The sequence below is a fragment of the Theropithecus gelada genome, chromosome 9, assembly GCF_003255815.1.
Source record: "Theropithecus gelada isolate Dixy chromosome 9, Tgel_1.0, whole genome shotgun sequence".
NCBI lineage: Eukaryota > Metazoa > Chordata > Mammalia > Primates > Cercopithecidae > Theropithecus > Theropithecus gelada.
This window is the reverse complement of record NC_037677.1, coordinates 38338592-38363916: the sequence shown is the minus strand read 5'-3', so window position 1 is coordinate 38363916 and position 25325 is coordinate 38338592.

Below are 25325 nucleotides of genomic sequence, written 5' to 3'. Positions count from 1 at the left end.
TGGCCTAAGTCCCTCCGTGATTCGCAACTCAGTTTGTAGCCTGGACGTTTCTCTCGCAACAACCCCACCTCCAGGTGACAACAATGCGCCCCCTCTCTGTCCTCTGCGGCTGGGGCTTTCCTCAGCTGTCACACTTAACACATTGCTCTGTGACTCCCCTACAAGCCTTATGATGAAGCCAAATTTGAAATACACACGTGGAAGAATCTATCCAATGCAAGCGTATGTCTCAGCAGTAACAAGGCAGTGAGCACCTCTACACTCACACCCAGTTTGAGAATGGATTATTTCCAGTCGCGTGGAATAGCCCCTCTCCCTTCCTGCCCCACGCTCAGATCATAACCCCCTTGCTCTCCTGCCTCTCTCTCCAACCACCAGCCTGACTTTGCTGATAAACACCCCTGTCTTTGTTAGTATAGATGAGGAACTTTATAGTATTGCAGTTATGTTACGTGTATTCTTTTGTGATGCTCTCTCAGATCTCCATGAAGTTCTTGGGATTTGTCCATATTGATACGTGTAGCCGTAATTCATTAGTTTTTACTGCTGTGAAATTGTATTCCATCATATATAGAGACTATAGTTTATAGTGTTGCTGATGGGCACATAGGTTGTTTTCATTTTTTCTCATTGCTAATGGTCCTCCCACGAACCCTGTGTGTCCTGCGGGGTGCATGGGCAAGAGTTTCCCTAGGGCATGTTTCCATTTACAGGAATGAAAGTGCTGGTCATAGGGTGTATATTGTCACCCCTTCTAGGAAATGCCAAACTGCTTCTCTTGGTGGTTTGTACTAGCACAGGCTCTGCCATGCCGTGGGTGAAAGCTTCCACAGCTCTGTATCACCAACCCCAAACTGACAAACTTTTTAACTTCTGTCAATCCAGAGGGTGTGAAATGTATCTGATTGTGGCTTTAATTTGCATTTCCCTCATCAGTTATGAGATTTAGCATCTTTTCAGCTTTTTATTGTCCATTTAGGTCTTCTCTTTTATGCCCCTGCTATAGTTTGATATTGTCTGTCTCCTCCAAATCTCATGTTGAAATTTGATCCCCAGTGTTGGAGGTGGGGCCTAATGGGAGGTGTTTGGGTCATGGGGGCGGATCCCTCATAAATGCCTTACTGCCCTCCCTGGGGAAGGAGTGTGAGTTCTCATTCTAGTCGTTCCTGGTTGTTAGAGAGCCTGGCACCTCCTTGTCTTCCTCTCTTGCAGAGTGATCTCCACACATGGGCTCCCTTTCTCTTCTGCCATGAGTGGAAGCAGCGTGAGGCCCTTGCCTAATGCCAGCTCCATGCTTCTTGCACAGCTTGCAGAACGCTGAGCCAAATACAACTCTTTTCCTTATAAACCACCCACACTCAAGTATTTCCTCACAGCAACACAAACGAACTAAGACAGCATTCATAAAAGCCTTCTGAAGTCTTTTGCACTTTTCCCATTTTTGTTGTTGTTGTTGTTGTTGTTTTGGAAGAGTTTCACTCTTGTTGCCCAGGCTAGAGTGCAATAGCGTGATCTCAACTCACCACAACCTCTACCTCCCAGGCTTAAGCAATTATTCTGCCTCAGCCTCCCAAGTAGCTGGGACTACAGGCATGCGCCACCACACCTGGCTAATTTTGTATTTTTAGTAGAGATAGGGTTTCTCCATGTTGATCAGGCTGGTCTCGAACTCCCGACCTCAGGTGATCTGCCCACCTCGGCCTCCCAAAGTGCTGGGATTACAGGCGTGAACCACTGTGCCTGGCCCCCATTGGGTTGTTTTGTTTTTCATGTTGACTTTTGTGCTGCAGCCTTTACACTTGCCTTGTGAGAGCCAACTGCGATCATCTATTCCCAAGGCCCTACTTGGTGACCTTATATTAGTGGCTTGAAATTGGCCACATGGAAGTGTTTATGTCCTGGAAACAAGCAAATGCTAAAAATAAGGACTTTTAGGGCCTGAGAGTCAGCTGTTAAACATTTTCCAGCACATGATTGTTTACAGGAGTTCTTTATTTACCCAGGTCCTAGTCACTTGTTGGTTACATGTGCTACAAATATTTTATCTCATATCATGACTTCTAAAAACATTCCCTTTGAGGTAACTTTTGATTAACAAAGCTTATCAATTTCAATATGGCTAGATTTGAAAATGTGTCCTATATAGTTAGTGCATTTTGTGTCTTTTTAAAGAATTTTTTCTACTCTAAGAATATTAAGAGATTCCGCCCCCCCCCCCATTTAATTTTGAAAGCTTTGAAATTTTGCCTTTTACATCTGGGTCTTTGATATATCTGAAATTGATTTTTGTGAACTGTTGGATAGTGGTCCAGTTTCTTTCTTTTTAAAAAATTTAGATATCTTATAAATCCTCAGAGACATAGAAGGGTGCATCATAGCGATAGCCGTGCTGAACTGGGTGAGGTATAGCAAATAATTCAACAACTGGGTTAGAATCAACTGTGGTAAGGAGATGGCCACACATTTCATATTTATGTCTGTCATTTGACATTTCATTATTTTATGTCTGTCATTTGGATGAACTGTCCCAAAACACTTACGTAAGTGATTCCCAGTCATAGAGGATTCATTGCAGAAAGTGGCCCAATTTTTCATGCATCAGTCTTGCCATTCATTTAAGTAGGGCCCTCCCAAAATGATGCTGGGCTTGATGCTGTGACATGCTTTGGCCAACAGGACGGGATCAGAGGCTTGGAAAAGCATGTGTGCATTTTCACTCATTTCTTGGACCTCTGGCACTGCCATGAGAACAAGCCCAGCTTAGCCTGCTGAAGGGATGTGCAGGACACGGGGAGGAGGGCTGAAGTCATGTGAGATGAGCCAGGCCCAGCCAGTCCACTGGCTGATCACTGATGAGCCAGTTAAGATCAGCCACATCCAGCCAGAGTAGCAGAAGTGTCCCCACCGACCTGTAGATTCATGAGAAATAATAAAAGGTTACTATTTTAGGCCCCTAAGTTTCGAAGTGGTTTGTTACAGAGCAACATCTAACTAATACGCCAGTTATCTGAGAGTACTCCAGACCCTTGAGGTTCTCAGTGACGTTGTTTTATTTATTCAAGCATTGTTTTATTTATTCAAGCTATAATATTTATTGAGTACCTTCTATGTGTGATTCCTTAGAGTACTACTTGAAAACTTCAGTCAAATTTTCCCGTTAGTTTTAATGGGAAGGTCAAGGTTATGTTTCTGTTATCTCTACCAAGGTGGAGTATTTCACATACCTGCCCAGGTACTTGTCATTGTAGCAGCCTCAGACTTTAGCGGTACTTTGGAAGAACCAAGATATAAGCATAATGGTTCATGAAACTCTCTCTTTTAAATTTTAAGGCCATTTAAAACTATGAATGCACTATTGAGCATAGCTTAGGCATTCTTCTTTTGGTTCCAAAATATTTTGTTTTTATCTTCTGTTATTTTACTCCCAATTTACTCTTTGATTCAAAAATTATTCATGAAAGAGTGTCAGGCAGTGTATTAGTCTGTTTTCACACTGCTGATAAAGACATACCTGAGACTGGGAAGAAAAAGAGGTTTAATTGGACTTGTACTTCTACATGGCTGGGGAGTCCTCAGAATCATGGTAGGAGGTGAAAGGTACTTCTTACATGGTGGTGGCAAGAGAAAATGAGGAAGAAGCAAAAGTGGAAACCCCTGATAAACCCATCAGATCTCATGAGACTTACTCAATATCATGGGAAAGACCAGCTCCCATGATTCAATTACCTCCCCCTGGATCCCTCTTACAACACGTGGGAATTCTGGGAGACACAATTCAAGTTGAGATTTGGGTGGGGACACAGCCAAACCATATCAGCCAGTCTGGCTATTTTCATGGTAGTTGAAGAAAAATGGTGCCAGGTTCTGCATTCCCCAGGGTCTCCTTGTTCTCTTGTCTTTGCAGGCAGGATCAGTTCCCTGCTCCCTCCTTTCATTTCTGTACTGCCCACCTACCTGGCTCAGCTTCTTTCCAGGTAGAAGATACTGGTGGGACAAAAACGCAATGTTTTACCATCATTCCAAAATTAAGAAAGACTCATTTTCTGTACGAGGACTTATGCAAATTCCTTTAAATAGTAACAGATGGAAGTTTCAGACCACTAAGAGACAGAGAAAGTTGAAGGATCTTCTTTGCTGCCTGTCCAATTACTATGAATAGTAAATATAATAATTAGCATTTATTCATCGTTACTGTGTGCCAGGCACCCTTATAAGCATTATAGATATTACTGACTCATGTTAATCTTCAAAGCAATCTTAGAACACAGTGACTATTCTCATACTGTTTTATAGATGAGGGAACTGAAGCCTAAAGAAGTTAATGAACTTGACCAAGATCACACAAATTGGGGGTGCAATAGAGATTCAACCATCCAGCTCCAGAGTCCACATTTTTAAACCAAGATAGCAGTCAGCTGTGTTCAGGCATCACCTGGACTGTTTACAGCTCTCTGATGAGTGTGTGTTTGTTTCAAAAATCCAAGCAGCCCGGAACCCCTGAGCTGGCAGAACCCACTTGGTTTTAGGAGTAACACAGTCCACCTCCAAAAACCCTTTGCCTGGAGTCATCAGATAACATTTTTTGTCCTGCCTGTGCTCTGTTGAACTCTCTCTCTCTCTTTCTCTCTCTCTCTCTCTTTCTCTCTGTAACATTTAAGAATACCTTGCAGATATCACAACCATTTCCAAACATTTCAGCCTGTGTCTCAAAACAAGGACATTCTTTTATATAACCATAATGTAATTATCTAATTTAACATTGACTTTTTGATATTGTTGAAGAGTGCAGGCCACTGTTCTGTAGAATGTGTTTTACTTGAGTTTGATGTTCTTTCGTGATTAGATTTGGGTTATGCATTTCTGGCAGGAATGGTGCTGTATCCTTCTCAGGACATCAACATGATGCTGGTTTGTCTTGTTACTCATGTTACTAACCTTCATTCAATATCATGGCAGTGTCCGCCAGATTTTCCCATTGTAAAGGTATCTTTTTTCCCCTTAAAATTAAAAAGTTATTCATATAAATAAATCTATTTCTCATTTAACTTCCATTTAATGATTTGAGCATCCATTGATGTTTTCTGCCTGAATCAGTTATTACAATGGTGGCTACAAAATGGTGGTTTTCTAATTCTACACCATTCCCTGTAAAAAAGCATGTTCATTCATTCATTTTATAACTTAAATGATAGCATGTATCCTGTTCTTAGTCACTGGGTTACAATCCTGTCATTATTCATTTTTATGCTCAGATGATCTCAGATTTGGTCAGTGGGAGCCTCATCAAGCTGGATCCTAGGTCCTTTGTTTTGCCCTAAATTGAGGACTTCTGTACTTTCTGGCACAACAAAATATTCTAGGCTCATAGACTTTGTAAGAGTCAGGATTCTCCGAGAAACAGGGCCAACAGGTCATCTCTACATATGTAATAATGAAGACACATCATAATTGAGCTTATTAAAACTAAAGACAATAATATTGAAAACAGAAAAAAAATGAGATTTTACCTACAAGTGCCATTTGAATGACAGTGGATTTCTTATTTGAAACCATGGGTGATATAACCTCTTATAAAAGATATATTGTCATAATAAATCTTTTTTATATTTAAGGCCAGAAGGAATTGGTACAACATTTTTCAGGTGCTGAAAGAAAAGAACTGTCAACCAAAATCTCTATCTGGCAAAACTATTTTACCAAAATGAAGGGGCACTAAAAGACACCCTCAGATGAAGGAAAGCTGGAAGAATTTGTCAGTTCCAGACCTATCCTTAAAAATTGGCTAAAGGAAGACCTTCTGCAGGAAGGAAATGATAAAAGAAGGAGCCATGGAGCATAAGAAAGAACAACATAAAAACGAAGCATATGAGTACAAACCATAGACCATCCTTTCTCACGTGAGTTTTAAGAATCTGAAGATCAAAACAAAAATTATAGCATTATCTGATGCTCAAGACAACAATATATAAAATTGTGAAAGGAGCCGAGTGCGGTGGCTCATGCCTGTAATCCCAGCACTTTGGGAGGGCAAAGCAGGCGGATCACTTGAGGTCAGGAGTTCAAGACCAGCCTGGCCAACATGGTGAAATACCATCTCTACTAAAAAGACAAAAAGTTAGCTGGGTGTAGTGGCAAATGCCTGTAATCCCAGCTACTCAGGAGGCTGAGGCAGGAGAATCGTTTGAATCTAGCAGGTGGAGGTTGCAGTGAGCCAAGATTACTTCATTGCGCTCCAGTCTGGGCGACAGAGCAAGGCTCTGTCTCAAAAAAAAAAAAAAAAAAAGGAAAGAAAAAAAAGATAAGGGACCTAAATGGAAGAAAGGTTTCCACATGTCCCTCAAGGTGGCAAAACGTTGATACCCGCAGACTGCGATAAGTCACATATATCTATTGAAATAACCAGAGCAACCAAAATAAAAACTCTATGAAGAAATACACTCAAAAATACTACAAGTAAGTCAAAATGAAATACTAAAAATTATTCAAGTAACAAGAAAAGAGAAAAAGGAATGATAACCAGAGGAAACAAACAGAAAACAAATAACAAAATGGTAGGCTTAAGCTCTAACATACCAATGATTAAATCCACCAGAAAGTCATAAAAATTCTAAATGCATATGCACCAAAAACAGTGCCCCAAAATACATTAAACAAACATTGATAGAGCTGAAAGGAGAGAGAAATTCATAATTATAGTTGGAAACTTCAACATCTCCCTCTCAGCAACTGTTAGAACTAGTAGACAGAAAATAATCAAGAATATGGAAGACCTGAACTAGGACTTACCCAAAGAAGGACAATGTATAAAGAAAAGGAATTTAATTATTACAGTTACGGAGTCTGAGAAGTCCAAGGTCAAGGGGTCACATCTGATGAGAGCTTTTCTGCTGGTGGGGACTCTGTGTCCCAAGGGGGCTCAAGGTGTCACATTTGCGGGCAAAGGGGCTGAGTATGCTAATGTGCTAGCTCAGGTCTGTCTTCCTTTTCTTATAAAACCATGTGTTTGCCTCTCATGATAATGTTTTAATTCATTAACCCATTAATCCATGAATGAATTAGGAGCAGAGCCCTCATGATGCAGTCACCTCTTAAAGGCCCCCACCTCTCAATACTGCCACATTGGGGATTAAGTTTCCATATGAGTTTTAGAGGGGACATTCAAACCATAGCAGCAGGGAATTCATACACACATACAAAATTGTTTAACCACATTAGTACATTTAAAATGTAAATTCACACCTATTTGAGTCACCATTATACATCTGCCAAATGGCTAAAATTTTAAAAACTGACAATAGTAAGCATTGGAAAGACTTGGAGCAGAGGTAGGTACTCACACACTGCTGGAGAGAGTGCATATTGTACAAATAATTTGGAAAACAGTTGGCATCATGGAATAGAATTTAATATAAGCATATCCTATGCCCCAGAGATTTCACTCCTAGATACATAATCAACATAAATATATGGACATGTACCTCAAGAGTTGTTTACAAGGATGGTCACAGCAGCATTGTTCATAATATCCAAAGACTGGAAACAAGCCAGATATCCACAGAGAGATGGAAAAATGGTAACATATTCATTTATGAAAGATTATGTATAATATCTGAGAATAAATAAATTATGACTACATGTAACAACATCTCAGAAACAAAATATTGAGTGCAAAAAGTGAGACACATAAGACTTCTTACTGTACAGCTGCTGATAACTCAACATTGATAAAATAATACATACCAAAAATTGAGGGCTGCCACTAGACCACACTACAGGAATTTATAATCTTTACAGTACCTGTTAAGAAAGGCTATTCGGAGCCCAGATGAAGACATTAATAAAAGTTTAGAAATTTGTAGATAGAAAGAAATACACAAAATTTGAGCAAAAATTAATGAAATGGAAAAACAAAGATAAAACAGAAAGGGTCAAGGGAGAGCAGAGCAAGATGGCTGAATAGAAATTTCACCAATCGCCCCCACTGCAGGAACACCACATTTAACTACTATCTACTACACAAAAAAACGCCTTCACAAGAACCAACAATCAGGTGAGCAACCATAGTACCTGGTTTAAACTTTCTATCGCTGAAAGAGACACTGAGGAGGGTAGAAAACACAGTCTTGAATCCCTGAAGCCACCCCTCCCCCACTCCCCAGTAGTGGTCCTGTGGCATGGAAAATCTGTGCACTGGGGGAAGGAGAGTGCAGTGATTATGGAACCCTGCACTGAGCTCTGTGCTGCCCTGTCATAGCAGAAACAAAAACCAGGCTAAACCCACTTGACACCCACCCACAGAGGAAGCATTTAGACCAGTCCTAGGCAGAGGGGCATCATCCATCCCAATGGTTGGAACATAAGTTTTTGCAAGCCCCACCACTGTGGGCTCAAAGGCTTTGGGATCCTAAATAGACCTGAAAGTCAATCTAGGCCACAAGGACTGCAATTCCTAGGTAAGTCCTAGTAGTGTGCTGGGCTCAGAGCCAGTGGATGTGGGAGGCACGTGACCTAGTGAGGCACCAGCCGGGCTGGCTGAGGGCATGCTTGTACTATCTTTCCCTCAGCCCTAGGCAGCACAGCTCACAGCAACGAAAGTGACTTCTTCTTTCCACTTAAGGAGGGGAGAGGGAACTAAAGACAACTTTGTCTTGTGTCTTGAATACCAGCTCAGCCACAGTAGAATAGGGCACTGTTCAGGATCATAAGGGCCTCATTTTGAGCCCTAGCTCTTGGATAACATTTCTAGACACACCCTGGGCCAGAAGGGAATCCACTGCCGTGAAGGGAAGGACCAAGTCCTGGCAGGATTCATCACCTGCTGACTAAAGAGCCCTTGGGTCCTGAAGAACCAGCAGTGATATCCAGGTACTATGCCATGGGCCTTGGGTGAGACTCTGAGACATCCTGGCTTCAGGGGAGAACCACCACATTCCCAGCTGTGGTGGTCATGGTAAGACACTGCTTCTGCTTGAGAAAAGCAGAGAGAAAAGTAAAGGGGGCTTAGTCTTGCACCTTATGTACCAGCTCAGTTCAGTGGGGCAGAGCACCAAGCAGGCTCCTGGGATCCCTGATTCCAAAGGCCTTGGCTCTTGGATGACATTTCTGGACTTGCCCTGGGCCAAAGGGGAGCCCACTGCCCTGAAGGGTGAGTCCCAGGCCTGGCAACATTGACCACAGCTGACTGAAGAGCACTTGGGCTTAAAGTGAACATTGGTGGTAGCCTGGCAGTATCCCATGTAGGCCTGTGGTGGCCATGACCATGGGAGAGGCTCCTCTTCTTGTGGAAAGCAGAGAGAAAAATGAGGACTTTGTCTTGTGATTTGAGTGCTGGCTTACCTGCAGTAGAATAAAGCATCAAGCAGATTTCTAAGGTTCTTGACTCCAGTCACTGGCTCCCAGACAATATATCTGGACCTGCCCAGGGCCTGGGGGAACTTGCCATCCTGAAGGGAAAGACACAAGCCTGGCTGGCTTCATCCCTACTGATTGTAGAGCTCTAGGGCCTTAAGCAAACATAGGTAGTAGCTGGATAGTGGTTACAGTGGGCCTTGGGTGAGACCCAGTGCTGTGCTGGTTTCAGGTTTGGCCCAGCACAATCCCAGTGGTGGCAGCCACAGGGGTGCTTGTGTCACCCCACCTCCAGCTCCAGCACAGATTTGAATAGACATTTCTCAAAAGAAAACATACGAATGGCAAACCGGCATATGAAAAGGAGTCAACATCACTGATCTCAGAGAAATTCAAATAAAAACTACAATGAGATATCATCTCACCCCAGTTAAAATGGCTTTTATCCAAAAGAGAGGCAATAACAAATGCTAGCAAGGATGTGAAGAAAAAAGAACTCTTGTACACTCTTGATGGGAATGTAAATTAGTACAACCACTATAGAGAGCAGTTTGGAGGTTCCTCAAAAACCTAAAAATAGAGTTATCATGCAATCCAGGAATCCCGCTGCTAGGTATATACCCAGAAGAAAGAAAATTAGTATATCAAAGAGATAGCTGCATTCCTGTGTTTTCAGCACTGTTCACAATAGCCAAGATTCAGAAGCAACCTAAGTGTCCATCAGCAGATGAATGGATAAAGCAAATGTAGTACATATACACAATGAAGTACTATTCAGCCATAAAAAATGAGATCCTGTCATTTGCGACAACATGGATGGAACTGGAGGTCATTATGTTAAGTGAAGTAAGCCAGGCACAGAAAGACAAACGTCACATGTTCTCACTTATTTGTGAGAGCTAAAAATTAAAATACTTGAACTCATGGAGGTAGGGAGTAGGAGGGTCACCAGAGTCTGGAAAGGGTATTGGGGGAGTAAGAGAAATGAGGAAGATTAATAGGTACAAACAAAATATTAGAAAGAATGAATAAGACCTACTATTTAGTACAACAGGGTGACTGCAGTCAATAGTAATTGGATTGTATATTTAAAAATAACTAAGAGTATAATTGGATTGTTTGTAACACAAAGGATAAATGCTTGAGGGGATGAATAACCCATTCACCCTGATGTGATTTTTTTTTTTTTTTTTTTTTTTTTTTAGATGGAGTCTCGCACTGTCGCCCAGATTGGAGTGCAATGGCGCGATCTCGGCTCACTGCAACCTCTGCCTCCTGGGTTCAAGTGATTCTCCTGTCTCAGCCTCCCGAGTAGCTGGGATTACAGGTGTCCGCCACCATGCCCAGCTAATTTTTTGTATTTTTAGTAGAGACGGTGTTTCACCATGTTGACCAGGCTGGTCTCAAACTCCTGACTTCATGATCCACCTACCTCAACCTCCCAAAGTGCTGGGATTACAAGCGTGAGCCATTGCACCCAGCCGATGTGATTATTGTGTATTGCATGCCTGTTATCAAAATATCTCACATACCCCATAAATATATACACCTACTAAAGTGTACCCACAAAAATTAAAAATTAAAAAAAGAAAGGGTCAACAAAACCAAAATGGTGGTTCTTTGAAAATACTAATAAAAATAAACCAGCCTCTAGAATAATTGACCAAAAAAATGAAAAGAGGGATGGCACAGCATACAATACAAGAAATCAAATGGAAACATAACTTGAAATATAACAGACATTTTATTAATTACTATAGAACATTATTCTGCCAATAACTGACAAGACAGACAGTAACCTGAAGAGCTCAAACTTGGAACGTGTCTGGAAAAGACACAGAAAACCCAAATATGCCTATGAACCTTAAGACAATCTAGTGGGGATTCAAAATCTCCTCCCAGAACCAGCAACCACGGGTTCAGGCCCGAGGCCATCCTGCTGTGCTCCACTAGGGTGTGGGGTGCAGGACACGAGTCTCGCAGAGCTGGGCACTGGCCCCATCCTAGAGAAGGGGAGGCTGCCTCCAACACACGGGCCCCTGGCGATGCCTGGACCTCCCCAGTCAGGCCTGCCTGGCTGCCCCCTCTCTGGGCCAGGGCCTGTCCAAGGCCCTTTCTCCCTGCTGGGGTTGGGGTGAACCTGGCACCAAGTAACTCCCTACCCCACCAGCCCTGGTGCCCCCAGCACATCCAGTGACCTGTCCTTGGCTCTGAGTTTCTCAAAAGCAGAGGCACCTGCAGGGAGGAGGAGGTGACCAGAAGGACCCTGAGGCCCTGCCACGAGGCCCAGTGGGTCCAGCCTCCTGCATACAGGGCCAGGCAGCACATCTGGCACCAGGGAAAGAGGTGCCCAAAGCCACTGCCATGCTGCCCACTGTGCACAGCTGCAGGCATGGCTCAACATCCCAGCATCTGTCCCAGTAGACCTCCCATCAGGTGCCATGGTGACATCAACCCTGAGTCCCAAATATCCACCATTCCCTTTCAGTGGGAGAAAGGAAATTTCCAGCTGGGCAACTTCAACCTGAGGACTTTGTGCCTCTTCCCCCTGAACTGCAGCTGTCCTGACTGTAGGAGGTGACCACCTCCACCTTCCCAAAGTCCTGGGCTGAGACAGGAAGCTTCCTAGAAAGCTAGAGAGGCATGGATGTGTCCCTGATGGGCAGCCCAAGTGCCCTCTGCCCTCTGCAGGGTCCAGGGTAAGAACTGGTGTAAAGTTGGTCCTCAGCAAGGGAAAGCACTGCAGGCTTTCTGGAGGAGGCAGCTGGGAGCTGAATCTTTTTTAAATTTTATTTTTTATTGACAAATAATAATTGTATACATTTGTGGGATACAAGGTGATGCTTTGATATGTTTACAATGTGGAATGATTGAATCAGGCTAAGCAACAATCCATTTCCTCACATGCTTCTGAAGGAAAAATCAAACATTTGTGGTCAGTGGGGATGGATGAACTGGGCACAGGGACTGCTAGTGGGACATGAAGTCATGAGATGCTGGGTCCTTTGAGGGTGGAGACATCTGGCATGGAGCTGTGGACCAAGCATGTCTCACCAACAAGCCTGGTCTTGACTGGACATATTAGGGTGCTCTGAAGACCTCTGTGTGAAGGAGCAGAGGGAGAGGCCAGGACAGCTCAGTCCCTGGACAAGCAGGGCGGGCAGAGGAGGCCATGGGCCTCAGCCTCTGGCCTCCGGATGCCATACTTTCAGGCCCAGTGCTCAGACACACCTCTGGTTTCAAGGGAAGAGGGGGCAAGCCAGGTGTGGGGTGACCCTGCTCACCTCACTCCCGGCACCTGAGGGCTGTGCTCATGCACCACTCTCCGCAGAGTCCCCAGGACACCAGGTACTGGGGCCTCCATCAGGATTCAGAAGCTGGATGAGCTTGTCAGTCTTAGCCCTGCTGTGCTTGGGCACAATGACAACCACCAGCCACCCTGGTCCCCAACCAGCCCTCACCCATCCCTCTCCCTGCACCCTGGGGACTCAGAGAAACAGGTGCCCCATGACCCCTCCACTCAACTCGCACGGACATCTCACCTTAAACAAAACCTGGCTTTCACTGATATCCACTTCCCCTGAGCAGCTCGCTCCCTTTCCCCAAGACTTTTGTTCCCTTAAATCCCAGCTCTACCCTGTAAGCAGAAGGAACCCAAAGTCTTTCAGGCTCATTAGGTCTGAGTGGTCTCTCCACACCACTACCATGCACCACAGTAATCCAGGACTCTGGCGTGGATTCCCATGCCTCTACCTCCAGTCTTGCCAAATCCTGGTGGGGCCTAATGTCTATCTTGATGGTTCATCCACACAGCACAGCCCATCCTCAAATGCTGAATCCAGCACCCCTGACCCACTCCCCACACTCTCAGCAGGACTCCGTCCTTGACCCATGGCCCCAGGCCCCTTCCCCTGGCCACTGCCCTCAGCCTCCCTGAGCTCTCCTTCTCCAGCCCGGCTCTGCCTTCAGCCTCTTCCCTGAGTCTGTTCTGTGCCTCTTTTCCTAACATCTGGTGTTGAAAAAGAGCTCATTAATTTGCCTTCTATCTTGTTCTCTAACATAGCACTTAAGGTTATAAATTTCCCTCTAGTGCCATTTTACCTGCATCCCATGAGAGTCAATATACGCTGTTTCTATCATTGCTTGGTTTATATCTTTTGTATTTTCCATTATCGTTTTTCCTCAGGCTCGTGAGCTGTGTTTTCAGATGTAACTGGGCTCAAGGCTGTCTTCCTGTGATTGACTTCTAACATTATTCCATTGTGATTAGAGAGCATGTCCTGCTTATCATCTCTGCTGTTTGTTGAAGCCTCCTTTATGGTCAGTATTATAAATGTTCCATCTGTGCTGGAAAAAATGCGAATGCCCTGCAAATGGGGTACAGGATTCTGTATCTGCCCAGCAGCCCAAACTTAAAGTCTATATTTCAGATCTCTTTATTTTCATGATTTTTATTGTTTGATGCAAATTTCAGAGCGAGATATGCTCAAAGTTCCCACCACACCTGGGGACATGCTAGGTTTGCTGTCGTCTCACTGAGGCTGGGGGCTGCGTCTTCCAGTTGCGTGACCTCCTTCCAAGTTACCTGGTACCACCCCCCACCCGACCCCATGCACCTCTCCCTGCCTTACTGGTCGTTTCCCACACCCACTTCCTTTCTGTTAACATTTCATAGCAGATAGCTTGCTTTAAAAACAAAGCAAAAACTAAAAAAACACAGCCTGAGAATCCATGTTTCGAATAGATGAGTTTAATCTTATTGAAACCATCCCTATTGGTTTTATAAATTTAATTAGCAAAGAGGGGAGGGAGAGAAAGGAAAATAAACCAAGCTTGCAGTGTCCTGGGCGCTGGCTTTTAGGCCAGCTCGCTCTCTGACCCTTCCTCACTGCTGCTCCATGCATACTGCCTCAGAATCACCTTAAAATCAGTTACAAGACTCCAGTTCTCCTAAGTTCAGATAGATAACAACTATCCTCTATAGATAGCAACTTGAACATTGTGAAGTGTTAAGTTGTCCACTTGAGATCTCCTTCTAGGTCCTGCATGCCAACCAAACAGCTGACTGCATCTGCTCTGACTCACCAGAGCATGCAGTGTCCACACCCCAATGATTGCATCCTCTTTAGCCCCACCAATCAGTGGCCCCAATTTTCCACCCCTTGCCCTCCATGATCCTTTAAAAGCTCTAGCCCAAAACTCCTCAGAGAGATGAAGTGAGGGTTCCTCCTGCCTCCTCACTCAGCTACCCTGAGATCGGTAAACTCTTTCTCTGCTGCAAAGCCTGCTGTCTTTGTGCATTGGTCTGTAACTGTACAGCAGGTGTAGGAACCTGGTGGTCCTGTAACATCATTACATTTTACCGTCTTAAGGATATTTTGAATGGCTTTTACCATCTTATTTTCTTTCCACCACTTTTTCTTGGTCCCCAGTGGATTGTGTTTCCTTATTCCCTTTCCCTCCCTACAGGTCTAGAGGTGATAAAATTTTCCTGTTTTAAATGGCTTTCAGATGCACAAAGCTATATGGTCCCCAGCTGGCAGGGTGCCTCCCTTCCCCCTCCTTTTCATCTGTCTGTGAGGGACCCACTTCAGCCCCTGATACTGTTGTGTTGGTCTAACCCCTTCTCCCGTGTCCCCATCTCCTTCCTCACACACTTAACATCAGCAGCCTCCCCATTTATGTGGTACCTCTCCAGGCCACGTGCCACTTATTTACAGTTGACCCTTGAACAACATGGGTTTGAACCACACACATCCACTTACACACTTCTGCCTCTGACACCCCTGAGAAAGCAAGACCAACCCCTTCTCTTCCTCCTCCTCCTCAGCCTGCTTAAGACAAGGATGAAGACCTTTGTGATGCTCCACTTCCATTTAATGAGTAAATACATTCTCTTGCTTATTATTTTCTCTGGCCTACTTCATAGAAGACTACAGCATGTGATACATCTGTGTAGTGTGGGTAAACAAAAAGATAAAAATAAAATAAAATTAAAAATAATACAGAATATAACACATATAACCTACAAAACATGTGTTCATTGACTGTATGTGTTATTGGTAAGGTTTTGGTGAACAGTAGGCTATTAGTTACGTTTTGAGGAGGTCAAAAGTTATATGCAAATTTTCAACTGTGAGGGGGTTCAGTGCCCCTAGCCCCCACATTGTTTAAGGGTCAGCTGTATTTCCATCTATTTGTAGATAAGAAAAATACAAAGCATCATTTATGTGGGCATTAGTGGTGCACACTAATGGTATATTGGGCTGAAATTCCAATTTGATCTTTCTTGTTATTTAGCTATGCCTGCTTCACACCTCCTTTCCATGCTCCCCACTGACCTGGTGACTTGGTCTCCTGCCTTCTGTGGGGCCTTGAGAACTCTGAGGTCAGACTCACTCTTGTTTCTCTGTAGCTGTTTTTCCCTCTGTGATTCTAATTTTTCTGGTGTGTGTGCCTGCCACTCTGTGAACACTTCCATCTAAAGTCTTGTGTCTGTGTTTAGTTCTTGGAAATTCTCTGCCAGCCCTTCTTCAAATATGTTCTCCTGCCCTGTATTCTTCCATTCTTCCCAGGACTCCTTGGAGATGGGCAGGGGCCATCTTGTTCCACCTTCCTCACCTCTCAACCTGCCTCCCACCTCCTTATACCTTCCTGATGCTTTCTGGAGAGTCCCTTGGTGAAATCTTCCAGTCCCTTTCAACAATTATACTTATTTAGAATTATATTACAGTTTCATACATTATATTTACGAATTCTAGTCTATCTATAAATTATATTTTTTACACCCAACATCTCCAACTGGTTTGTCATGACAGCCACTTCTTTTGAGCTCATGTTCATTGTATGCTCCCTTACGACGAAGTCCTCTGAGGACTTTGGTCACTTGTTCTAAGTCCTGCTCTCTCTGTCTTCTATGGCACAGGTGTGTCCTTTAGGAGCTGGGCGCAGCTGGGAGCTACTTCTGCAGACATGTTTGGATTTTGTGTTGGGTCTGAACTGCCTGCTCTGATACCTGCTGTACCCAGGGGCAGAACAGCCACTGCCAGCTCAGAGGTTGCGTGCCCCTTGGGCTGGCTCAGCCCAGGGAGCAGGAGGGGGCCAACACCATGTGGAGGCTTCCAGCTGTCCTCCACCTGTGTCATGGCGTCCCCGGCAACCTGAACCCGACCCCGTCTGTGCCCCAGGCATCCCTGTGGGGCTGTATTTGCTTTGAGTCTCTCTCCTCCAGCATTTCCTGGGCTGGTTTAGGGGGAGGCTGCCAGCAACCCTTGATGGCTCACCATTTCCTCCACCAACAGAATACGCAAAATGCAAAGGCCTCTCTTCTCTCTACCTCACCACTGTGCCCGGAGCGCCCCTCACCACCCCACATTCTTCTGCCGACCCCCAGCAGGGCCTCCAACCTGAGTCAACCCAACCCCCTGCTCCTAGGCGCCTTCACTGCCCTGCTCTTCTGTGGGCAGTGGGCGGCCCTGACCAAAGGGCTGTCACCCTCGCCTCGTCCAGTCCCCATCTGTGTTCCCTACCACACACGCATGTACCCAGCCTTGCACACTCACCCTCGCACACCCACACGCACATGCATGCCCAGACACTCCCACTCGCACCCCCAGGAAGGCGGCGGGGCCAGGGGCTCACTCCTCCGTACACTCCGGGACCCTCTCCTCCAGTTCCTTTCATCCATTTCCTTCCCTGCCCATCTCCAAAACTCGTGACTCTGCTTCTGTCTCTTCTCTCTTCAGAAAAGGTCAGGGGATAAAAGCCTCCCCAGTCCCGCACTCCTCTCCACTCAGCTCTGGCCTCCCTGTATCCCCACTGTGGCTGCTCCTCCCACTGGGGCCTCAGCACCCTGCATTCCCTGCCCTTGCAGGAGCCCATGGTGGGCCCTGAGGGGAGTGGTTGTGAGGAATTCAGCTTTCTCACACCTACTAATCTCAGTGCCGTTTCTCACGTGACACCCCACACAGCCCACCATGTGCCCTGAGGAAGCCTTGGAGAACCACTGGCCATGCCCACCATCTTGTTGGCTCACGCTTGTCTCCTCATGGAATGCTGACTGGCAAATCTGAAGGACCCTGGCGCCCCCTTGTCCCTTCTTGGCCCTGATGGCACCCTGCCCTGTGCCCTCTCTCCCTTCTTGGCGTCTGTGCCCTGACCCACTTCTTGGGCCCTCCTCCAGCAGCCCTGGACCTGGCCCTTCTAGCCCTGAGTACTGAGGGAGACTTCGCTTTCGATGACCACCTCACTGGGGGCCCTCCAATCGTGGAACCTCCAGTCTGGGCCCCTGTACTTTAGCCCTGCCCTGTTCTGGACACCTCCTCTCCCCCGGCCCGGCACAGAGATCAGCTTCCTATGAGGAGCAGTTCCCCACCTATAGCCACCTACCCAGACACAGAGCCAGGACCTGGGCCAGGCCTTGCCTCACCCCAACACCATCCAGCCCCGAGTCCCTGATCCTGCCCCCGCCATACCTTTCAGGGTGTGTACTCCCTGGAAGCCCGGCTCCACCTCTGTGCCTGCATCACAGAAGCCCCTGATGGACCCCATCTCCCCTGCCCATCGTCCTTCCAGACACAGCCCAGGCCTGCAGCCCCCAACCTTTTCTTGGTCCACACCCCCTAGGTCCAAGTCTAAGCTCCAGGTGGCTTGTTGCCATCTGAGCATCTCCCCTTACTCCCACACCCTGCCTCCCACCAGGGGAATAACCATCCCATCTGGGCTGGGATGGGCACTTTCCCAGGTAGATTCCGGGCAGACGGACGAGCTGGTCACCTGCAGCCTGCTCTATGCCCAGGCTGGTCTATGGCCCCTTCAGCCTCTTCCCCTCCAGGCTGCCCATCCTACCCTAGGGCTCACTCGGGCCCTCCCAGGTGGGCTGGGGACTCGTGTGCTCCCCTGGCTTTATCCCATCTCTGCACAACTGTGGGCTCTGACCCCTGCAGAGAAGGGACCATGGGCTTTATCTCTGCATCCTCATTTCATGAGTGCCTGCAGCCTCAGTGGTCTCCACTCACAACCCGACTGATTATCATGAAAGGGGGGTTGGCTATGGCTACACATAACCCCCAGTCTCTCTGGGGGAGTGAGGACAGAAGAGAAGCCTAATATCTTCAAGACCTGCCCTGAGTCCCTGGGCGTGGTGTGGGGCTAGGTAACCAATGCAGAAAGCAGACGGTTCACCTGCCTCTCCAGAAAGCAGTAAGCACTCATTCACCCAGACCCCAGGAGGGTGCACCATGATGCAGTGGCCTCCCCTTTCCCCGGGACAGGAAAAGGGTGTGCATCCAAGGGGCCCTGTCCTCTCCCTCCCACCCCTGGCCGGGCTGAGGATGGGGCTGCATCAGGGGCTCCTGTTCCTCTGCAGTGAGTGAGCAGGGCTCCAGCAGGCCCGCAGTCAGTCTTCCAGCCATCAGCCACCGACCTCACTGACTTCATCCATACGAGGATGCCTCTGGCCATCCCAAGGACACTGCCCCTCTGTCCCTGCCATTGGACCACCCACCACCAGCCCAGAATCCCAAGGGGCATGTCCAGACACTTTCACTCATGAGCAGTGACAGAGACACAGCCCCAGGGAGGGGAGGCAGAACCTGCCCCCAGGAACCTGCCCAGGATCCCAGGGTCAAGCCTGGGCTGGGGGCGGGGCAGCCCCACTTGACATCCACTCAGGTGGCCACAGGGGATGTTCAGATTCCCACTGGGCAAGGCTATGAATTGCTCACCAAGCTCTCAGTGCGGTTGACACTCCTGACACAGCTCCAGGCAGGATAGTGAGGGAGGTTAATATCATGTGGAGAAGAGACAGGAGGGCACTCCAGTGTGGCCCTAGGCCCTGAGAAAAGCTTGGGCCCTGCTCACCCTGCCTTGCATGTTCTCTGCCTCCGTGTCTCCCGTAAGAAAGCAGCAAGACTGAAGATGAGTCTAATAGCCCAGCATGGCTGCCCTGTGCACTGAGGCTTCCTGGTGGAGGCTGGCACCTCTCCAATCCCCTTCTGTTCTGTGGTCTTGCTGAGCTCTCCTCACTGGATCCCTTTCACAGGGAGAGGGTGGCAGCCACATGGCTCTGGACCCACCGAGGTTCCTGTGCTGGGGGGCACCCTATGCAAGGGAGCACCCTAAGCAGCTGAGAGCTGTATGCAGCCAAACATCCTATGCAGCTGAGCACCCCATGCGGGTGAGTACTGTATGCAGGGGAGCACCCTATGCAACTGAGTGTCCTAGGAAGGGGAGTGCCATCCAGCCCCCAGACATGGCTCTGCAGTTGGCCTCTGAGCATCTCTATTCATCCCCGAAGAACACAAGCACTGCCCCCGGACTGAGCTGGGCAGGGAAGCGGATCCACCAGTGATCCTTGGACACAGGGCTGGTGCAGGGGGTGCTCAGCCAGTTTCTAGGATGAGCAAAAGGAGGACATTAGTGCTTGGAAAGTCTTCTATGTAATTCCAACAGAAACCTCTTATCTGTCTGTCTTATTTGTTTTTCACAACTGGCTGGGCTGTGTTCACCACCCCCATGTGTGTGTCAGGGTCTTCCAGAGGAACAGAACCTGTAGGAGACGCTCAGGTTCATGGCACAGATTTATCATGGGAACTGGTTCACAGAACCTTGGAGGCCAAGAAGTCCCAGGACCTGCTGTCTGCAGGCCAGAGCCTGGGGAGCCATTGTTTGGCTTTAATCTGAGTCCAGGGGCCTGAGAACCAGGGGAGCCCATGGTGTGAACCCCAGTCCAGGGGCAGGAGAGGACCCATGCCCCAGCTCAAAGGGAAGGTAGAAAAGCATCCTACTTCCTTGGCCTTTCTGCTCTCTCCTGGCTGTGAGCAGAGTGGATGCTCCCCACTCACAGGTAAGGGGTCCGCTTTACTCAGGCGGCTGATTCCAACACTAATCTCACCCAGAAATGTCCTCGCAGACACCCAGAATCATAGCTGACCTGGGCACCCCAGGGCCCCATCAGGTGGACACATAAATTAACCAGCATAACATCTTAGTTATGTTCACCTCGTGCCCCATGCCTGCTGTCATGCTAGGGCTTGTGGGCTGTCCTGCCGAGACATGCACCTGAACAGCAGGCACATGAATGACCAAAAGGACCCTCATACATCAATCTAAATGCCAGATGCAGCAGCACATGTTTCAGGTTCACATGTCCCTGAAGGTTGAAGAGAGCTGGCCACACAGGTCACTAGTGGGGAGCTGGGACCTAAACCCAGACCCAGCTGGCATCCGAGCTAAAGCTCCCCACCACTGTGCAGTGACTCAAGGGATGCGCCAGCCCCAGGCGCCTTATGGCTTCCCCACTGTCTAATGACAGAAACGAGGGCGCCACTGTGCCAGGAGCTGCATGGCACTGCGGTGACAGACCAACCCCACCGCCCACGCCCCAACCCCCAAGGACTCTAACCAGCTTTCCAGCATCCTGTAGCTGGCGGGTTATATTTCTTTCTGCCCTTACTTATCTGAATGAATTTGTAACAGCTCACAACATAACACAAATATAAGAAAACTGAAACCATCATGGCTAGACAACAGTTGTGTGGGTTTATCTGACCATATCACACAGATAACAATTTGTAGGCACATGTGTGTATCTCACACACACACACACACACACACACACGAGGTCTGCCCAGATTTCCAACAAAAATGGTGCCGGTGCAGCATCTGAACAGCTGAGCAGGGATCATCTGCATGTGATGGGAAGGCCAGGAAAGAAAACAGCAGCGTGAGCCTTCAATGATTTCTTAAGGACATGTCTCTAAATGATTTAATCTCTTCCTGAGACACTGCCCATGAATTGATGACCTCTGCTTTTCCTTTCTCTGATGAGCAGTGGCTCTTCTGACAGGCTAGTAAATTTCTCTCATTGCTTCTGCTAAGAAATTTTTTTTGAGATGATGAGGGGAAAGTGCTTTCTTGCAAGCACTCTGCACCCCACCCCCTTCCTCTCCACAGTGGAAGGAAGGATGAGCTGGTGGCAGAGCTCCGGGGATAAGCCAAGTCCCGTTAAATTAAAACAAATGCTGGTGACTTCCCGATGGTGACTCATACACAAGGAGGCTGGAGACAGGGGATGCAGAGCTGGCTGCCTTCCGAACTGTGCCCAAGCCCATCATGAAGTGGCCATGAGCGGAGCACCTCCTGGACTCCTGCCTGACCCAGAGAACCCCAAATCTCCACACTCGCCTCTGAAGTGGGGAGGGAATGCTAGAAGAACCCATAAGGAACCTCACTCTGCCTCCCAGAATCAGTGTTACAACATCCAACAAATGCATGCCTACCGTGCATTTCTGCAGGCAGGCACACGGCAAGCTTGTGCCTGCCATACACCTCTACTGGGAAGTCCTCCAGGATGCACCACCAGAAAGTGCTGTGCAGAGCCCTAGAGACTGACTACAGCAGCCAGTCTGGGAAGGCTGGAGGAGGAGGGGACGGGTGCAGAATCAGGAGCACTGTGACAGGCGAGGAAGGCACCCCGAGGGAGGGTGCAGTGAGCAGGGGGCTGAGCCCACACTGATCTGGGTACCCTGTGGGGTGGTCTGGAGACCCCAGAGGCACGGGGAGGGGACTGGGTGAGCATAGTCCTCAGCCAGGTTAGCAGCCCTGGCCTCTTGTCTCTGCCAGGGTGCTGGGAAGCTGTGTCACGAAGACCCCTCCCATTGCCATCAGGATTTAACCCACACATCCGGCCGCCTGCTCTGCCTGCCTGCGGGGAGAAGTGGGAACCGAGGTCTCAGGTGTGGGCAGGATCTGGGACAGCCTGGACGCCCTCAGTGAGGATTCAGGGGTGGCCATCCCCGAGGGCTGAGCTGGGAACTCCCCACTGTGGCCCCTCTGGCCTGGGAGACTGGTGAAGTGCTCCCAGCCCTTCTCCAGGTGTCCGGCCACTCCCTGCTACCAAGCCTGCTGGGGAGCGGCCCTCAGTGGGAATGAAGCAAAATGCCAGTGTCCAGGCATGGATCCCCCAATGCCCAAGACCTGTCCCGGGGAACACGCGCAGCCAGGGCAGCTCCTGGGGCTCTGAACTCGGGGTGAGGGTGTGGCACTCTCCCAGGGAGGCCAGCCAGGGACTCAAGGGACATTCCCTCCTTAGTGGAACCAGGGCGGTGACTGACTAGAAAACAGTCTGAACTTATGAGTGGATGAAAAAGAAACAAAAAAAGATGGAAATAGGCCAGAAAGATGCTTGTATCAAATATGACAGACCAATTGCTAACATTATTATAAATTAAAAATTTCCTTGCATTTTAATGAATTTAAGTTCTGGATTGATAGAGTCGTGATGGGTATGAATACATCATTCATGGGTGAAATACAAAGAGCAGCGAAACCAACACCAAAACCCGAAGTAGGGCGAACTGCTCAGCCACCGCAGCAGTCAAGGGAACTCAGACAGAAGGAGACGGTGCAGTTTTCTACCAAACTAGTGTTACCATGGCAAAGCCAACAGCAACGAGTCTGGGTGCAGGAGCCAGGTCGGGGCAGTGTCCTGGGAGCCCATGGCCCACAGTTCACTGCATTCACAATCTGATTGGAGTGGTCATTCCACACTCAGGGGTTCGCCCATGGAAATGATCAGGAAAAAGAAAAGCTGTGTGCACTGCTAGGCTCACCATGGCACTGTCTTCATCAGTAAAAATCAGAACAGTCTACGTGAGCCCCAGCAAGAGGTATGGAGGAAACCTCGAGACGGGACAAACTGTCAAGCCTCTTTCTGGCACAAGGTTAGGGGCAAAGCCCTTGAACAGACAGACACGTCTGATGTTGCCTGAGCGATGGGTCAAGATGGCCAAAGAGCATGACAGCAGTGGCGAGTAAGGAATGCTTCCCCCATATGCAGGAGGCTTTGCCATGTCCTATGCATGTCATGAGCAGTGGCTGTGATAACACTGCAGGCATGTACTCCCCAGAATATGCTCTTGGTTGCCCCCTGAGGTGCAGGGTCCTCATCTTCCTTTCCAGCCCACACCTCATAGCCCACATCCTTGGCAGAGGGCCCTGTCACAGCCTGCCATCATCCACTCTATGCCCTATCTCTTTCAGGAAAGGGTGTCCAGCCGTCAGCACCAGTGGACAAAATGTACAGAAACCAAGCAGGCTCGTGTGATAAAGAAGGGAGAGACCAAGGGCTGCACCCGAGGGCCAGTCCAAGGAAAGTAGGTCTAGAGTGGAGCATAAAACTTGGCACTGAGCTTCCTGGAAGTCAAGGTAAAAAAGGGGGAAAGGTCTACGACAACCCTCCTCAAGCAGGACAAAAAGTCACGCTTATTTCTTGGGAAAGAGCTTATCATGTGTTTGCTTACATAAAGGTCCTGATGACATCCTGGAGTCTCCAGCTGTTTCCCACCTAACTTGGGGACATTCTTCTGTGACCTGATCTCGCCTCAACCTCATCCAAATGCCCTTAAGTTCTGGTTTTGTGATACATTTCCATGGAGAACTTCGTGATGTCATCAAGGCAGGCCACTCTGAACGATTCCGAATGCGGAGATCATCTGGAGTGGGTGGCTGTCTCATGGCCACGGCCCCTGGCTCCGATAACACCTTGGGTTTTGTACCGTGATGAGCACTAGCATGAGGGAGGGGGGCGCCTGCTGCTCGCTTGTAGGTCCTGGTTGCTTCTGGGACACAGGAGGCCTTGCTGCCACGTGCCTGAATGCACCCACAGACTCACAAGCAGGAGGGAGAGGGAGCGGGGTGTCAGCCCAAGCAGCTGCCATCATGAGCAGTGGACGCAGGACCAGCTTCCAGGAATGATCCTGTCCTCTCCTAGCACAGCCCCGTGCGCGGACGGGGCATCTACGCCATCCGTGTCATCCAGGGCAGGTCACTGAGCCTCCTGCAGCCCCCTTTCCCCGAATCGCCCAGGCTCGGTGGAGCATGTACAGCACAGTTGTTTTAGAAATTGGATGACTCATGAAGCTCCTGGCAAGTAGTAGGCCCGACACGTGGTTGTGGCACTTTTTTCTAACTGCCTGGGTTCCGTCTCAGCTCCCAGAGAGTGAACATCCCGCCTCTCATCTCAGGACTGGTGCTCTCCAAAGCATTAAGTAGGAAATTGAGAGTAGCTGCAAGTGAGACTTAGAGGGCAGGTGGGCAGAAATCAGTAATGGCACAGCCGTGCCACCGTGACCATCCTGGCCATTGTCTCCTGGGTCTCCTGCTCCTCGAGGTCTCCAAAGTCTCACGCCGCGTTCTCCAGCAGCTGCTCTCTGTGATGGGAGGGTGGGTACAGAGTGGGTTTGCGGGTGATTCTGCTGAAGCCAGGGAGATGACCTCTGTCCAAGGACCCTCAGTCTGGAGCCCAGGCTCCGGGAAGCTCTGCGGGGGATAGCTGACGTCACTGGGCATCTCCTTTCTGTCTGCTCTGCACACAGAAACCTGCAGGACACTCTCCATAAGGTGAAGTGAGCAGGGAGGTCAGGTCAGTCCTTCCCAGCCCCACAGCAGCCAGCTCAGCAGGACCCCACATGGATGGGCTTCTGCAACTGTGAGCAAAGCATGCCCATCAGGCCGTGCCCAGCCCCTAGGATACACATGGGAAGGGCTTCTTCCCAAGACTTGCCACCGGGTGCCTCTGCATGGCTGTGGTGTGCACCCTGCTGCAGGGAGCAGGCACCCTCATCCCTGTGGCCCGTCTCCCCCTTCTTGTCCTCACTCTGAGGCCATAGAAAACTGGCCTGCAGCATCCTCACCCTCAACCTTGCCCTGCTGGGAAAACTTAGACCCTCAACTAAACTCAGGCCCCCAGACACACTCGCTCGGCCGCAGTTCTCAATCTTCCCTCTGCCTGGAAGGCCCTGTCCAGTGTTTCACACTTGCTAAACAGAGTCCCCTCTGAACTCAGCACCCCCGGATCCAGCCCAGCCCTCCTGGATCCACTTCCCAGAGCACCCCCTGACCCCGCCAGCCCCTCCCACTGACAACAGTGCAGGTCGGTGAAGGTGACCGTGACAGCTCTGGTAATCCTGGGAGAA